Here is a 17,890-nt window from a genome sequence, read left to right as displayed (position 1 = left end):
AATCTGGATGCTCTGAGGTACCAGAGGGTTTATAGTGCCATAAACTGCCCCCTCATGTGCCAGAATGTAAGCCATGCAGTAGATTACCTGAGAGTGGAGTAAATGGTAAATGTATGATTTGCCCGATAGATAGATAGATAGATAGATAGATAGATAGATGGATAGATGGATAGATGGATAGATAGATAGATAGATAGATAGATATATAGATAGATAGATAGATAGATAGATAGATAGATAGATAGATAGATAGATAGATAGATAGATAGATAGACGTAGTCACCGTGATGTCACCCATTGGTTTTGTGGACTACAATTTTGAAGCCTCGAGTTCGGCATTTTGGCCATCGTCATCTTGTTTTTTGCAAACAGAAGTGGTTAAGGTTAGGCATTGATCCTGAATAGTAAAGGTAAGGCATTGATCCTGAATAGTTAAGGTTAGGCATTGATCCTGAATAGTTAAGGTTAGGCATTGATCTTGAATAGTTAAGGTTAGGCATTGACCTCGAGTGGTTAAGGTTAAGTATTGACCTTGAATGGTTAGTATAGGTCGTCGGGCAGCAAGTCTCACAAGAGTTTTTGCAGATCTCCGATCAGATTTCACAACCTGCGGGTTACCTTGTAGACATGACCACCAGAAGTGACAAGAGAGGGTGGAGCTAAGTATAACAGAACGCTGAATAAGACATTTTTAGGCGACCAATGTGTTCTAATTAACTTTTATGAACTGAAAACACATTGTGAAAGGGTTAAAGTTCTAAGACGAAAACACGGACAACATAGTGTTAGCGACCTGTCAATCACAATGTAGAAACGCCCTAAAGCATACCCTGCTTTATGGTCTATTTTACTTTAAATTGGACCGTAATTCACTAAATCATGCAAACATCATGCTGTATTGAAGAAGACTTGAAACTAGCGATTGAGACCATAAACTCATGTTTACAATGTTTACTGTGGTAATAAATCAATAGAGAAGTAGGGTCATTTTCTCACAGACTTCTATACAATCAGACTTCTTTTTGCAACGAGAGGAGTCGCCCCCTGCTGGTTATTAGAAAGAATGCAAGTTTAAGGCACTTCAGCATTGGCTTCACCTTTCAGAACCGGAGGTTGCCGCCTGACACACACATATACAATGTATACAGGTGTGACAATTCAAGTCATGTAGTGCTTAACTAAAATAAATCTTGAGAAAGGATGCAATGATCTACAAAAATATAATAAGAGTAAGGTCACTCTAAGGCTGACCCACAGGACCAAGACCGGGGGGCCAATCCAGGCCTTTTTTGATGATGGATAGGTGTTTGCTTTAAAGCCAGATGTTTGCCGTATAAACATACAACTCCACTCCTTTAACACACTGACCGAGCGAGTGATGCAAAGTGCGACAAAATAAATGAGCTGCTGCCAGCAGTTTTAACTTACGATACGACAGTGTGCAATACGAGCAGAGCTGCTTTGCATTTCAAAAGCAGCTGTTTGGAGGAGCCTTAACTTGACAGTGACATTTTGGGGGTGAACCACATGTCTTAAGTGCTGTTATCCATAGAAAGAGGATGTCAGTGTTGAAGCGTTGTGGCAGGAAGGTCTGGATGGGATATAGACAAAACCCATTCAACCTCAGCATGAAAAAATATGTACCGAAGTTTTCACAACACATGTGAGTCATCGTAACACAACTCTGAGCAGTCAGTGTGTTGAACTTAGAAGTCTGAAGATTGTCATGAAATACTCCTCCATTGTTTTGGAGAACATCCCCGCTAAGAAAAATTAGTGCCCCAAAAATGAAAGAAGGCCCTTTTCATAAAAAAAAGCTAAAAAAAGCTGGTCTTATTTTGAAAAGCTTGTCTTGAAAGCGCCTATAGAATATGGTCGACACAGCTGGTCTGACACTTGATAAAATGCTGTTTAATAAAGATGGAAACTGGAAAGATGTTAAATTACAACAATGGGCCTCATATTGGCCCATGTTGGGCCTCATGTACAAACAGATAATGAAATGGCTACAAGTGATTTAGGAAAATTTGTTGCATTCACCAGTTTTGTCTTATTTTTAATCATCTCTTAGACACAAACACAATTTACGCGTGGTGCAGACCTGTTGTACGAGTCATGTGCAGTTAGTCTGCTGTTATCCAGACCTACATTTTTCACTGATGGATTGTATATTTCATTACTTTGAAGTAATTTTGAGTTGAAAAATTCCATACAAATTACACATCATAATTATGTTGACATCATCCTGTTTGACTCTGAAATTTGAATTATAATAATATAACTCTAAATGTATTAATATAGCCTAACGATATCATCATTAATCTAAATTGGCCATTGATGATATTGTATAACACTACAATATCAATATTAACATCTCAAACCTCAAAATGACTTCAATTATGCACTAATTGAGAGCTAATTTGTCTCTCTACATAATAAGATCAACAAGAAGTGTAACTTGGTGCGTCATGGCTGACTTGGAAGCCATGGAAGAGAGTGCGTCGCTGTGCTGATATACTGTCAGAGACAGATGAATGGGGCAAGACGCATTGCCTAATATGCTATAATTTGGGTGGTAATTATGCTAATTCACAATTCTCATGTACGCCTTCTCATTTGCGCATTGGTGGCATTCATCATGTTGTTTAAGCAGGTCATTTACACAGTTATCTGAAGGAGCGTTTGCTGACGTGGCACACTCATACGAGCGCATGATACAAAAAAAAGTAAGAGAAAGTTAAGAAAAGAATACGAAAATAATCCTGCATGAGGCCCGATGACACTTTATACCTCATATTACAAAATGTTACGCCAATATCGTAAGAGTAAATGACTTGGCTAGGTTAGGCAACAGCATTTGATTAGATATTTCCAAATCCTTCTAGTCAGCCCTGTCTCCTAAAAATGACGTTCCCATACAATTAAACTGCATTCTCAATTATGTTTGGAGTGAAACATATTTTGTCACAGATTACGTTTGTATTTGACGTATCACAAATACGTTTGTAATGATAGTCCGGGGAAGGCCGCAGCAGCTGACGTGCTGCATCAAGCGACCGTTGATGAATGTTACGTGGAATAAGTCAAGTCAAATTTATTTCTATAGCACATTTAAAACAACATGAGCTGACCAAAGTGCTTTACAGACATACAGGCAGAATAAAAACTGAATAAAAACAGTTCAACAGAGCAGAAAACAAAATCTCACACATATCCACAGACGGAGACCTAGATAAAATCAATGAGTAAAAGACTGTTATAATGAGCATTATAAAAGGCCAATTAGTAATCGCAATTCAAGTATATTCAAAAGCCAAAGAAAAGAGGTGGGTCTTGAGCTGTGCTTTGAAAGACTCTGTAGAGGGAGCAGATCTGATGTGGAAAGGCAAGACTAGGGCCCGCAACTGAGAAGGCGCGGTCGCCCCTGAGCTTCCGCTGAGCCTGAGGGACGACCAGAAGTGACTGGTCGGAAGACCTGAGTGCCCTAGGTGGGGTATAGGGAGTTAAAATGGCAGATAGGTAGGAGGGAGCCGATCCATGAAGTGCTTTAAAGACAAATAATAAAGTCTTAAAATGGACTCTAAAAGTGACTGGGAGCCAGTGGAGGGAAGCGGGTACGGGGGAAATGTGCTCATGTTTCCGGGAACCAGTTAAAAACCTTGCGGCAGCATTCTGCACATACTGCAGGCGTGCCAGTGAAGACTGGCTGACTCCCACGTAGAGGGAGTTACAGTAGTCAAGGCGAGAGGTAATAAAAGCATGGATAACTCCTTTACAATCATGGAAAGATAAGAAGGGTTTTATTTTTATTTGGCTTCGCAGTTGAAAGAAGCTGCCTCTCACCACGGAGTTTATCTGTTTATCAAACTTAGAAGCAGAGTCAAAAATCATCCCAAGGTTTTTTGAGGAGGGCTTCACACAGGATGACAGTTTCAATAACACCGTTACTGAAAGTTACGTGGTATAATAACGAGTACAAACAGGACTTTCCCCCAGGAGACCGCTGTTCGTGTCACGTGTGAAACTTAAAGTCAACGATCACTTACAACACGAATACTACAAACTCTAAAAAACAAATCTTTCTCCATGTATGCATATACACATAAAACAAAGTCACACCTACATTTGCAAAGGACTGGCAGTTATAGGCTTAATATATCCTTTGTTGCCCCACTTCAACTTTAATTTTTATCATTTATGTCACAGTTAGTTATGCTACAGTGACGTCATCTTTACACAATTGGACAGCACTAAATTTGTCTCCTAGAAACCAGTTCGCATATTACTTAAGTTTTTACTAGCTAAGACATTTCTTGAGTTTTAATGGTGCAACTCGATTTAGTAATTTATTTGTTTGAAACAAGCTAGTAGTTAGAAGAAAGCAAACTGCAATACCAAAACATCTGTTTGAACCTTTATCATATATTTAACTGATCGTAATAAATTCATAATAGCATGAAGTCGGAAAAAAATACATATCAGATATTTTTTTTATATATATACATATACATCAAAACTCACTGTAGGAGATTTCTTTGCAGCCAGTCACATAGTATTTGGTACAATAATAAAATAAGTTAGGAGGCGGGGCGCTCTGTGTCTGACAAACAGATCAGAGCTCAGATGATTGCACATGCAGTGAGAAAGCAATGACTCATAATCAGTAGCCCCGTCGCTCATTAGCTGTATGTGCAATACATCACAAGTAGAACTGTGTATATGTTTAATCTAGCTCAAATGGTGCAATTTCCTGTGTTTGGGAGAATTTAATTTCACACTAAACCTTTGCGAAGTACCAGCCTTGGGGGTTTATATTGCTTCTATGTGTGTTTCTTCTCTTTTTCCTATACAGCTTCCTATACAGCTGTTGGTTTGAAGTCTGTGCTGAAGACACAGAAAAGCTTCCAAGCACACAAGTTAGACTATTTTCTACCAAACGTCCAGGAAATATTCCATATGTTTTGTGAAACGCAGACTAATATGAGGGAAAAAAATGAAATAAAACCTTGACTGTATTGGGTTGTGTAAAGCCCCATTGTGAGGCCTAGAACACTGCACTCGTGAATTATTTGAAAAGCAGAGTCCGAGACATGATTTACCTTCTCACTCCATATGTCTGTTTGTCGGAAAGTTCAGCAGATGAGCCTCTCCTGAGCCAAGTTTTATTTTACTACACACCCACATGTAACACACATCAACCACTCTCATCATTTATCTTGGTGTTTACACGTACCAGTCCCCTTATCGTAAACTTTGGCCATAAAACATAAAGAAACTGTTCACATGTGATCCATTATTAGACTGGACTTTGGCTTTGAGTTTTGAACAGATGACAGATAACGGAAACTTGAAAGAATCCATATTTTTCCCCTTTTGCTTTGATACTGCTGCATTCCACCCTCATCACTGGAGCAGAACATTTAGAAAAAAATAATTAAAAAGGTGCTTACTTACATCTTCAGATGTTATAGTCATAATAAAATATACGATAAAAATGCATGCTGTTCACATAAACAAGAATCTAATGCATAAGAAGAAAAATATTGCTCAATCTAATATATGTTTCAAATAATAAAATGCACGTTTAATTAAGAAAATGTGCCTTTTCTTTGATCTAATCTCAAGCAAAGCTGGTTGCAAAGAGTCAAAAGTATTAAATCCATGTCCAGCCCATTCACGCGAAAAGGTGTATAAATTACATGATAATGCGCAAGGCATTTAGCGTGCAATAAGAACGCCTTTCTTGCTTTTGGCATGTCATTTGAATACCATGTAGTCTGTACTGACTGCGATATAAATCTGTGTAAATATGCTACGCTCAGAGCCAGTGACGTAGAACAAAAAGCGTGAATGATTGCTTATTAGGAGTGTAAGAAAATATTGAATATCGCAATGTTATGTTTTGTGTTACTGTATCGGTTCTGAAAAACACTATTGATTTTTAATCAATAGTTTACATGCAAAGATTAACTCAGTCAATACTTTATTTCATTGGCAAAGATGTGCCATCTCATTATATGTGCCCTCTGAAAGTAGTGCTATGATATTGGATGGGACTGTGAGGGACTGTGAGAAATGCTAATGCGGTTCCCACTGTTATAACTGATGAAAGTGTATGAAAATATATATCGCCTTGCTAACAGTGTCGCAATATATCGCAAAATATTGAATCATAACCCCTGTATCACGATACGTATCGTAACGCCAGATTATTGCCAATACACAGCCCTACCACTTATGGTGGGTGGGAGGGGAGTTGAATGGGTCCAACAAACACACAACTTTTAACCAGGAGACCCGTGTTCAAGACTGATGTTTCGTTTCGTAAGTTATGTTAGTGATGTTTCTGACGTGTTTTTGTAACGTTTGTGACGTGTTTTCCATACTTCTGTTACGTTGTTTATGTATGTGTCTTACTTCATTTACGTACTCATTTTTAAGCCAAACCATTACGTTTTTCCCAAACCTTACTAAGTGTTTTTTTTGCCTAAACCTAACTGCTGATGTTACTGTAGTTTTGTTAAAAAAAAATTACACATGTCCTCATGACACGTAGTACATCTGTGTAATGTTGTGCAATTTATACTCCTTCCAGTTAGACTTGTTTGCCATGCGAGGGCACCCTGCAACCACTGCAACGCATTTCTCAAAGTTAAATACACCCCAAGGATCTTGGTTTATCAGACAGTATATTGATTGCACCTGTCAAAATGCCGAAAACAATGGCAATATGTCACAATGACAAAGACAAACATCTGAAATCCTCAGGTTCTAAGCAACATGATATTTATCCAATCTTTTCTAATTTCTACATTCTGAGTAACAAAAAAAACAGTTACATTCATACTAAAAACATATTCAATTGAAATTTGCATGCTGATCAGATATTGTCACTATTCCTTTTCTGCTGATGGATTCATGTAACAGCATCTAAAGAACAAGCTATTTCTAATCTCTGTGTCTGGAGCAGGGATCATACACATTTACAGTCTGTCATAACAAAGTACATTCAGATCTAAAATGATCTACGTACCTATATGGTAATGACAACCTTGAGTGAGACAACAACTGCTTGTCACATGTATGGTGAACCCACACGAACGTCACAGCAAGCCAAAATGTTCCCTTCTCCGGGGACATCATGCAAAGCCACATCGCCTAGTGTTACCATCTGAAAGTCATTGGCTTCAAACTGACAGAGGTTTTGCTTTCAGTGACTGACATCTTAAATGCCCCCAAAGCTCTTTTTTTAATGACCATCATGTATTGTAGCTGCAACACAATATCCCGCTTTGGTAAGAAATGATTTGCAAAAAACATTTAAGAATATGTTCTTGAAATAAGAGCTAATGCGCCTATTAGAGAAGTGAGGAGTCTTTTTGAACATTTTCCTTCATTGAAAGTTCCCTCTAACCGAAGCTAAGCCCTTAATTATGTGTCTGTAAGGAGGGTTGGCATGGAAAAAAATCTATATTGATTCTGTAATGTTGAGCTAGTGTCGCTGTAAGCATCTCTGGAAAGAGAACACAAGTGAGGGAGTAGGGATGCACCATCCGACTTTTTCAGTCCCGATAGTGATACCTTGGCTTTGGGTACCGATCCGATACCAGTGTTTAATTAATAAGCTGTATGCCTCACCGTGTGGAGGTGACTGGGATCATTCTTTTATGTGTAAGGCAACATCAGGCTTGACTTAAACATTGCTTTCCTAACTTTGTAAAACTGAATGTAACAAATAAATACGTAGATATACAATTACTGAATTGTTCTTTATTATTAAAACAATAAATCGTAAACCAGCAACTTGGTAAAAAAATCTTAAAAATTAACAGGAATTACAATTCCAGTATATAATTTATATAGCATATAAATATAGAATTGATTTGACTAGATCGGCCCAACTGTCACCGATATGCAATCCAGCTATTTGAGTCAGTATCGGCCCGATATCTGGTCCAGAATCGGTGCATCCCTAAATGTGATTGAAGTCTGGCTTTCAAACATACTTTTGTAAGTGCATGCGAAAAAAAAAATTCAAAAATGACATAAAACATGAATATGTTTAGGTCAGTTAAAGTCCAATTTCTGAACCCATTGGCGGTCTGACGACGGATAAGCCTCTGGGGGCAATATTTTTAGGGTTCCGGTGTAGCCAGCGGATAACCTGGCTAAAACATCCTTTTCAGTGCGCTGCTCATTGTTTACAGTCCAATTAGCAACTTGAGACGCGAGACTGGAGATGGAGTTGAGAGACGACGTGTACGACCGGATTGTTTCACAAGTAGCAATTTTACAAGCTAATTTCAAACCAATAAAAAGCTAAACCATCGTCGATAGCCGGTGGGCTCCGAGATTGCATTTCGGCTAATGCGTTCCGCCTCTTTTGCTCTCCAGACGGATTGTTTACCTGCATTCAACCAAAGCCTGTTCGAAGCTGATTGGTCAATACTACTCGGACTACAAACGGAAACCTTCCGGTTCCAAAATCTTGTGCCGTTGCCTACAGATTCTACATGTGGATGCAGAATCTGTTTATAGAGATTAGTTAGAGTCTGGAAAATACTGTACATAGTTTCCCCCCTACCATGATATCCATTATGATGTTTTCAATCTGGCACTGCTTCAGGACTCGTTTATACAATAAACAGACTGCAGCAGCAGATATTTGTACTTTTCTTTACTGTGATGCAGGACCGAATTGAATACTGGCTGTCCGCACAATGCAACATCCTCAGGGGGGATAATTAGCTCCCATGTTGCGCTGTATGATAATGCTCTTTGAGAACAGTGACCCATGTGCACAACTCATCACGTCTTAGAAAAAAAAACCTGTCCAGAGGACATCTTAAGCATATAAAACAACAGTGAGCCTGGAATAAATCACCAAACACTAATTTGTATGCCGCAGAACAAAAGAGGAGCTGCCCATCAAACAAGTATGCGAGCATCAAAGAATGTCTTTTCAGTTGTTGTTTGTGCAACAAATCTTATTCTGCATCCATCATCTGGCTGACCCCTCTCCACCCAGACAGAAACAGGGATTGCATGCGGAATAACGCCGAGCCTTTTCATCCAGGTACAGTCCGAGAATTTATCGACCATGTGGTGCGCAGATTCATACGATACTTCATCATACGCTGGAAAAGCAGAGGTTTGATTCATGGTCTCTTGCTCAGCTTGATGGCTCTTATCTTTTTTCTGACAGCGGTCTTTGCTTTTCAAAAGCAAAAAAACAATAAAAACTGGAAACATGTGGCGAGATGGAACAAAACCAAAATGACCTGCTGCGTTCTCCCTGCTCAGCCACAAAAGAGCATTTGTTTTCAAATGCCTTCTTAATTTATTTATTGATTCAGTGTGTTCCGTGTACGATCGAGGTGAGGAGAATGAGGTAATCCTCAACTAAAGACGTAGTGGTCATAAAGTGACTGATGGAGGATTTTCTTTGAAAGGTTAAAAGATTGATTTGATTAGTGATTTATTTTAGGCCCCTTTGGGGAATTAAGTTGCGCCAATTTAGGGAAAACAACTTTTAATTTGCAAGTGCCTGAGGCCCTCAGGTCATCTGTATACAGCACACTTAATGTGGAAATGCCCCCACTTTCTCTACAACTTGTCTGAATGTATATTAGCTTTCAAAAGTCAATGAGACCGCTTATACAGTACTGTATTTATCCTTCACAGCAGAAAACAAAAATCTTTTTTCCAGGTAATTCAGCCTTATAGTCAGCTGTTGAAATATTGAATTAAAATGAGGAAATGGCAGTTAATTCTTACAAAAGGTATACCAATATTAATGAATTCCACATGTTTCTTTATTTGGCATGTTTTAGGAAGTTACTATCATGGCAAAAAAACAAGGCAGATGACGAACAAATCGGCCTTTAAACAAAGAAACACTTGAGAAAAAAAAGGAATAATCTCATCCTATGAGGAGATCCTTTTCAACCGTTTAAAGATATTATTTCAATAATAAACTATTAGTATGTCTTGGATGTGTTCTAAGGATATACCTCAAGGGAAGGATGATTTATGATAATCAGTGCTGCATTGCGGAAAATGTGCACGAAAAAAAGGTATCAGGATACAGGAAATATATCTCAACATCCAGACACGCTGTGTTTGTTTTTCCATTGTCTGTAGGTGTTTATGGGACCTTATACTGTCTGTTGGCAAAAAAAGAGATAGGAGGGACTTAGACAATAACAAGCATGTTTTAAAATAGAATGAAATAGTCCAGAGCAGAATGGACTAATGGAAATGTACAACAAACATGTTCACCAACTTTCCATTAAACTACAGGCATCTGCAAATCTGGACTTCATGGTGGGTGCTCAGATTTTAGTGTTTTGTTTTGTTTATAGATTTTTCTTTGGCACTGCCTAGGGATGCTAATTTAGATTTTTTTTTTAACCAATAGCCGACCCTCGTTAACCGATTATTAATCGTTAACCGACAAGATTAGTACGTTGCATGCAGCCGTGATACGGTTATAGTGCCTAACAAGCCGCCCAGCTGCAACGATGAGCCGATGCACAAACAGGTTAAATTCATAATTTATCGCCATGCAGTGTATGTACAAAACAGACACCTGAGTCCCCAGTTTACCCGTCCGGGAGAGTTACTTTCCCAGTGAAAACTTGTAGTTTAGCTGCAAGGTTGTCAGCGGTGTGTCTGCCTGGCTACTCTGTCAGCCCGGCGTAATGTTAGCGAGTGTCCGACAGACCGTGTTTGTGTGTATGTGCTGCATTCATAGCTGCAGCGTTGCTGGTGGCTTCATGCTCGACGTGGTCACACACATACAGTCTGTCAGCCTGGTGTAACGTCAGTGAGTGTTCAGCGGGCTGCGTGTGTGTGGCGGCGGTGAGTGTGGGGTTGTAGGTGACATTGTACTTCTCAGACCCAAGCCAAGCTCCTGTATCTTGCAACAGCGGCTCACTTAAGGTGGTCTGTTAAGGTGGACCAGCTATTCTCCTTTAAGTGACAAGTCGCTCCTCTGAGTTTTGATCTGCTTTTTATTTATTCTTTAGTATTTCTTTTAACCATTAAACCGACAGCATTTATCGGTAAAAATGATTCATGTCGGTTAATGGCTACACGGTTAATTATTAAGATCCCTAGAAGAGCCAGATTCCTGTGAGAGTCCTGCTGATTGAAGCTGCAACAGACTCCTCCACAGTCAGATTATCATTCCTCGCAGTTCATTTCCTCACAGCATTTTGCACCTCCTCTGCCAGAACAAGAGCTTGTTCAAAAACAGGTCCAAAATGGTCCCTGTACTAGCAACACTCAAAACATGATTAATACTCTGAGAGGGGCCAGCACAACTCTGCCATTAACAAACCTTAAGGAGCAGAAACTGAAGTCAAGAGCATGTCATCCATCATGGATTAAAAATGACTTCATTTTAGGTGATTACTTGTAGGGGTGTACAGTATGTGCTCTGTATAGCTGGACGTATTTCTCCCCCTTGCAGACTCGTATTACATTCATTCCAATTGTTTTACTTCAAGGTCAGGTGTATGTTTAGAATATGTAATGTGATATGTTGGGCCAGCGTGATTGTATGAGGAAAAGAATGTAGCAGGATTCAGAGGGGGTGAAACTTAAGCATGGAAAATCGCGAACATCAAAATGGCAACGGGTGATCTAATTAATTTAATGTAGTAATTTCTGGACACATTTGCCAGCTACATCACTATGCAGCATGGATATATTAAAGTTCAATGGGATTATTAGTAATGATTAAAGCTGGACATCCTTTATTATGAGTTCAGAATATAAATTGATTATTTTACTAATTTAATCAGGGTGTTACCAGAAATTACAATAAAAAAAAATCTGAAAGTCTGAAAGGCTCAATAATTGGAAAGTGGGTGCATTTCTCTTGATATTACATCATAGTCAACGGTGCTTTGTTATTGTTTTGAGAATGTCTCAGTAATTGTGCACAGAACACCGCTTTGTCTAGTATTTCCCTGTAGAACAAATGAGTTCACATTTATGACTCACACAACACCGTTTCAAATTGACTTTCCCACGAGCGAACTGTAAGACACGAGCTGGTGTAAAACTTGCAGTTCTGTGATCCGTGCGGACGTCTACATGGTAATCTTTTCAATAATCCGTTACAAGTACCGGGATATACTTCACACGCGGTCTATTCATAGGAACATCTGCAACAGCTCCAGGATGTGGCCGAGAGAAAAGGCACTATAGTTAGACTTATTTTAGGGCATACTGGAATTGCAGCTAAGTGGCTTGGGTTTGAGATAGAGAGTTCCGACAGCTCCCATTTCACTTCACACTTTGACAGACGTAAAACACATCAAACATCCACCTTTAATTGGACTCTGAATTTACTGTATAATGTTGACTAAGATCTATATCGTTCACTATATATGGCCTTGAATATAATACTCTGAGACAGTACAGACCCCCTGAGGATGAAAGGTCAAACCATGTAAGTGTTAAGTTTTTGAAATTGCTTTAACTGAAGTAAACAAGCCACTCATGGAGCACTAAATCCCTCAGTGCAGCAGCACTTGGATAAGTCTCTTTCATGGCATGAATCAGGCCATTTTTATCCTCAGAATAGTCTGTCCTGCCAACTGTCAGCCTCCGAAGCCAACAGCAACTTTTCAGCACCTCTCCAAATATCCCTGACGTTATGCCAATGGAGCTAGCTGGGTAGCCAGCTGTCGGGGGAGTGTATCTCTGTTTCCATGGCTAACCAGCTCAATATCCTCATTAAGGAGACTTTTAAAGGGTTTTTTATTTTTTCAGTCATCCTTTTTTCCCTAGGTCAAATGTTCAATGTATGTTTCCCTGGGTCAACATGATAGGAATCACCCACCTACAGCTTATAGCCTAGGCTACTGAAACCTCTGCCCTCAAAATGATATACTGTTTTCTTGACTTTAAACATTGATATCTCCACAGTGGCTGAATGGATTTTTTACCATTCAAACGTCTATCTCACTTTGTTCTTTTGCAATTTGAACTACTGAGACAACCCTTACCTTTCTCTTACAATGAGGACCCTGGGAACATAGAGATGATCCCCTGTCAAGGGTGTAAAAGATATTAGCACTGCTTCTAAAGACGTTTATGGAGATGGCCAGTGTTTGGCAGTAAGACAGAACTTACTAACACGTTACAGTAAAATGGTTGCTTTTTTCAGTCAGAGTTGTGTAAGATATTACAATTTGAAATTTAGTAATTGCATTACAGTTGGAGGTCAGCTTGTTCGCTGTTCGTCAGCTTGTCCGCTGTCTTGTCGGATGGTTGATATCAGTTTGGTCTCTCTGTGTTCAGTCGAGAGACTGCTGCGATACACGTTAGCTTGCCGCAGGGGCTGGAGGTGTGAGGCATCTACCAAAAAATGAAGAAATGTGACTCCAGTAACTCCAAAATTGTCTTAATAACATGTTGTGTCTTCCTAGCTAGCTTGCTGACTTGAGCCACTGGAAAGCCTACATTTCGGCGTGACCCGGGTTTTGTTGGAAGGTGTTTGAACCCACAGCTTCACTGTGAGAATGGGACTTCTGGGGCGCTGCGCCTGGTCACCAGTGCACCAGTCACATTAAGCTAGCCCTTCATGGGGTCAGGCCTACGTTCCCTCAGCCCCATGCTCCTTCAGCATCGTCCTTGGCCCATGTTGAAATCGGTGTATAACCTTTCTTGATATCGGGCTCAACAATATCCAATGACAATATGGCTAGCACTCGTTGCCTTTGTTGGTTGAGTTGGTTAGGTTTAGTTATGAGGAGTGAAATTAGTTATGCTTAGGGTAAGAATATCAGGGTAAGACAATCAGTGGCAAAGTAGGGTTGGTCATGCCTACGCCATATAGGAAAGAAATATTGCTACCGGGAAGGTTCAGTGACGTCATTCTGAATAATAATTAGCCATGTGCTTCTGTTTGTTGTGGTTTCGGAGCAATGGGCATTCGGAACAACGGGCATTTGTTGGGTTGTCGGACAAATGGGACATTTTTCTGACTATTGGGGTTTTGGAATAATTGGCCGTCTGAACAATGGCACCAGCAGAGGTACTGATCTGAAGGAACATAATGCTACAACGTCTCAAACAATGTCTCATTTTCACTCGTAACAAGTGTGATAAGTTATACTTTCCATGATTGTAAGGAACCAACCGACACAAAGCAGGTTTGTCGGGTAGTTCTTAGCCACCTCGTCATCCATTACGATCATGGAGCGTACAACTTGTCGGTTATTATCCCTTACTTAATTTTCTCTTACTTCATTACTTTTGCTATTGAGTATTAGTAAAGTAATGCAATTACTTTTTCAGTTTGTAATCTGCATAATTAATTACATAAGTAACTTTCCCCAATAGTGAAGATAAGAAATACAAAGTAAAAAATTTGAATCCCATAGCTTTATTGTAGTTTTTCTTTATTTTAGTAGATTCTGAAACACATCCGTCCTCGGATCCCAATCCAAGCACAATCAGTGACCCACTTAAATCTGATGCGTAAAAGTGTGCCGCCATCTGCCACCCCTAAAAGCCCTTTGGTAACATGTTGTGGAGTTGGCAGGAGAGTGGCTCACTAAAGATTCAACAGGACAAGAACAAGATCCCTTCAGGGCTTCCGATAGCAACAGAAAAAGCAGAAACATTAACCAGGATTAATAGCAATGCTCTCTCATCTATAAAATACTGTAGGCTACATACCACTACTGCGAAACTCATCCAGAAAACATCTTTGAGTTATGGCTCACTGGTTGACATTTACAGTTATCACCCTAAGCCAAAAGTTAATATATCCAATTGTTTTAAATTATCTTTAAGGTTCTCCGTTGGACCAAAGGACACGATCCTAAATCATGACTCGCACGAATAACAGAATGTTTCTGCTGTTAAAGAACTCTCTGGAAAATAGACTGACTTCATAGGATGCCTTGCTGCGGTGTATGATAGATATTTGAGTTGGGAAATCTATCAAATCTAGCACAGAAATGTGACATATAATGGATAACGTGGATGAAATTCAGCTCTAGTTGGAATCATATCCATGAATTAAAATTTGGAAGACATTTCATGCAGCTTTAAATCAACATTTACTAAATTCTAGTGTGATTCTTGTGTTAATTCACGTCTGAAAGGCCAATGAAAGTCATACCGCACTCAGGAATCCAAGTATTTAACCCTCCCGCGGGACAGTTAAAATAACAACCTGCTGTACATCAGGTTGTGGAACCTTTCTTCTCTGGCCTGCTCCTCAGTCTGACTGATGCCACGGCCTTCAGAGAGCCTGGCAAAACACGTGGCATGGTACTTCTGTGGTATTTGCCTTCTGGTCGGAGTAGACATTTACGAGACGTGCCACCCAGTGAGAAGGCAGTGCCCATTCATCACAGTGATTATCACTGGGAGGTCCAGTCAGTGTCTCCCTCTCTGTCTCTCTCATTGCATGTCTTATCCGACAGTGTCTAAAGATACATTCCTTATGACTCCATGTCAAACTATAAGACATAATATGGCATTGAGTCCTCAGATCAGGTGTAACCATAATACACAACCTATGCACTCAATAACTCAACCTAAAACCAGTAACCCCGCCCTGAGAAGTCGGAGCTGTTTTAACCCCCTGCAGACAACTGAAAGTCTCTGAGGCTGCCGAGCACTCTCCGGTTTACAGACTCTTGCTATGTGAAAGAGATTGCATTTTGGCATGAGCACTGACAGAGGGCCAGGGTGGAAAGTATCAGTAGGAACCAGGCTGCGGAAAAGAAGCTGTAGCTCTAAACTGAAGCCTCCTGATCCCTTGAGGAGGATTCAGTTCTCACCACACTCTTATTAAGCAGAGTTTCAGGGTGATATTAAACTTATTGAGAGAGCTTTGAAACCAGTTACATTACGGCATTTCTCACAGGAGAAAGTAAATGTGATGTTTCTCTGCAGCTACTAAAAAAAAATAGATGAAATTAAAATGCACTTCCAGAAACGTATAATATGATATGACATTATATTTGTAAGTGAGCAATCCAATTGCACAATTCTCGGCTCACGGTAAACCGAGAGAAACAGAAGTTTCTTTAATATTCTGTACAAGGTAGGAACTGTGTAATGTGGCTTGTAAAAAGTAGTGTCAACAAAATCTAACTCAACTATAAAGTCCAAATCTTTGGTTGTAGCATTATCATAACTGTTTGCCCAACTGCATTAATTCATTCAGTCTTTTCAGGTTTGTTTACATAAGACTGACAAACTTGGAATAAATGAACAAACTGGAGTTTTATTTTAGTGTTTTGGAAACCACAGCTGGATTTGGCCACAAGAGGAAGTATTTACCGTTCCAGGAAGAAGCCAGATTGATATAGGTATCAATTATACATGATAATGCCTAACACAAACCAGAGTGGAAAAACTTTCTTCTTACCTTAACATACACAAACTTTGCAGTGTTTTCCTTGTGATTTCACAGCTGAATTTAAACACAAAATACAAATATCATATTATTTAAAGCTGCAGTGTGTACCTTGAGTAAATATAATAAAAAGTTATTTTATAAAACTGTCACTCTATCCAGTTATGGTTGAAAAAAATTACCATTATAGCCGAAAAGGGGACTGTTTGTAACTTCTTACACGTATAAATCACCCGGGTCGGTGTCCCATGCGCGCGCGCTCGCATGTGGCTACGCTGTCCAGACAAGACTCTGACACAAACTACACGGAAGCACCAAAACCACAAAGTTCTATCTAATGAAGCCCGTCTTGCAAAACAGTGGTGGCCGCGGTCGTAGTAGGTGGGGGAGACCTTAGCTTTCGTCTCCAGGGCCGGAGTCTCTGCTGTACTCTGCTCCTCTGCTCCTCTGCCTGCTTGCCTTCACTCAGCTCGCTCCACCTCACGTTCATGCGCACACACTACACACTGCAAAAGTCTTCGTAGCTCTGAGAATATCTAGTGAATGTACAGTGGACGTTTGTACAGAAATAAATGCTGCAGCTCCCCCAGACCAACAGAGGTTTCCCGTGTCTTGTGAAGTGACGGGGCTCCGCAGCGAGAAACGTTATCGTCTCTGACCGGGTGCCGGTGTCTCCCTCCCGCCGCAGTCGGGAGGCTGAAGCAGGAAAAGACAACACTAGGATCAGCAGTGATTCATGGAGAGACCTTTGTCTGGTCAGCTAACATTACTGCCAAGCAGGTGAAATATAGAGTCATATCGTGGTTTTATGACCGATGCTTGTTCATGTCTATTTAGAGCGAAAAGAGGCAGCTGAGAAAATCACTTCATCTGATGGGCTGTTTCTAATCATACAATAATAAAATCACAAAACAATTTTTTGATCTTAAATTGCATTGTCTGTGTTATTTTGATCCAGTCGTGTCCTCCGAGAGAGAGCAAATTTCAGATAATTTTTTGGATCATTTGTGACACAGCTAAACAAAATTCTATAATCTTTATTGGAAAGGCTGGCTATAACATGGAGAATGCTGCATACTTTTTTGAGGTACAGGTTTGGGTTGTTTTAAAAACAACAATGACCAACAATATATAGCTGATGTAACCATCTGTTACATTTGAGGTCTGGAAAAATAGTAACCGTGCCCCCAATGTGCAAATATAAATATATAAATAGGTCCCAAGCACAGGCAATTAATATAAGAGCCAAGAGATTCCAGAGACTTTAATATCAAGAATATCTGAGAGCACTTAGATCCTTCAGGAGGTTGGAGAAACTGTTTGAGGAGAAGGGAAAAATGAGTTTCACTATTGTCATTGTAATTTCAACATTAAAATGTTGCATTGGCATAAATGTATAGGTGGCTTAATTCAAGATAAATTCTTGCTTAGAATCTTTCTTTGGAGGCTAACACTTTTGAATAAGACAGTTAAATGAATTCTGGCATCCCAGCA

This window comes from Sebastes fasciatus, chromosome 4 (genome assembly GCF_043250625.1).
Source record: "Sebastes fasciatus isolate fSebFas1 chromosome 4, fSebFas1.pri, whole genome shotgun sequence".
NCBI classification, from domain to species: domain Eukaryota; kingdom Metazoa; phylum Chordata; class Actinopteri; order Perciformes; family Sebastidae; genus Sebastes; species Sebastes fasciatus.
This window is presented reverse-complemented; position numbering follows the sequence as displayed.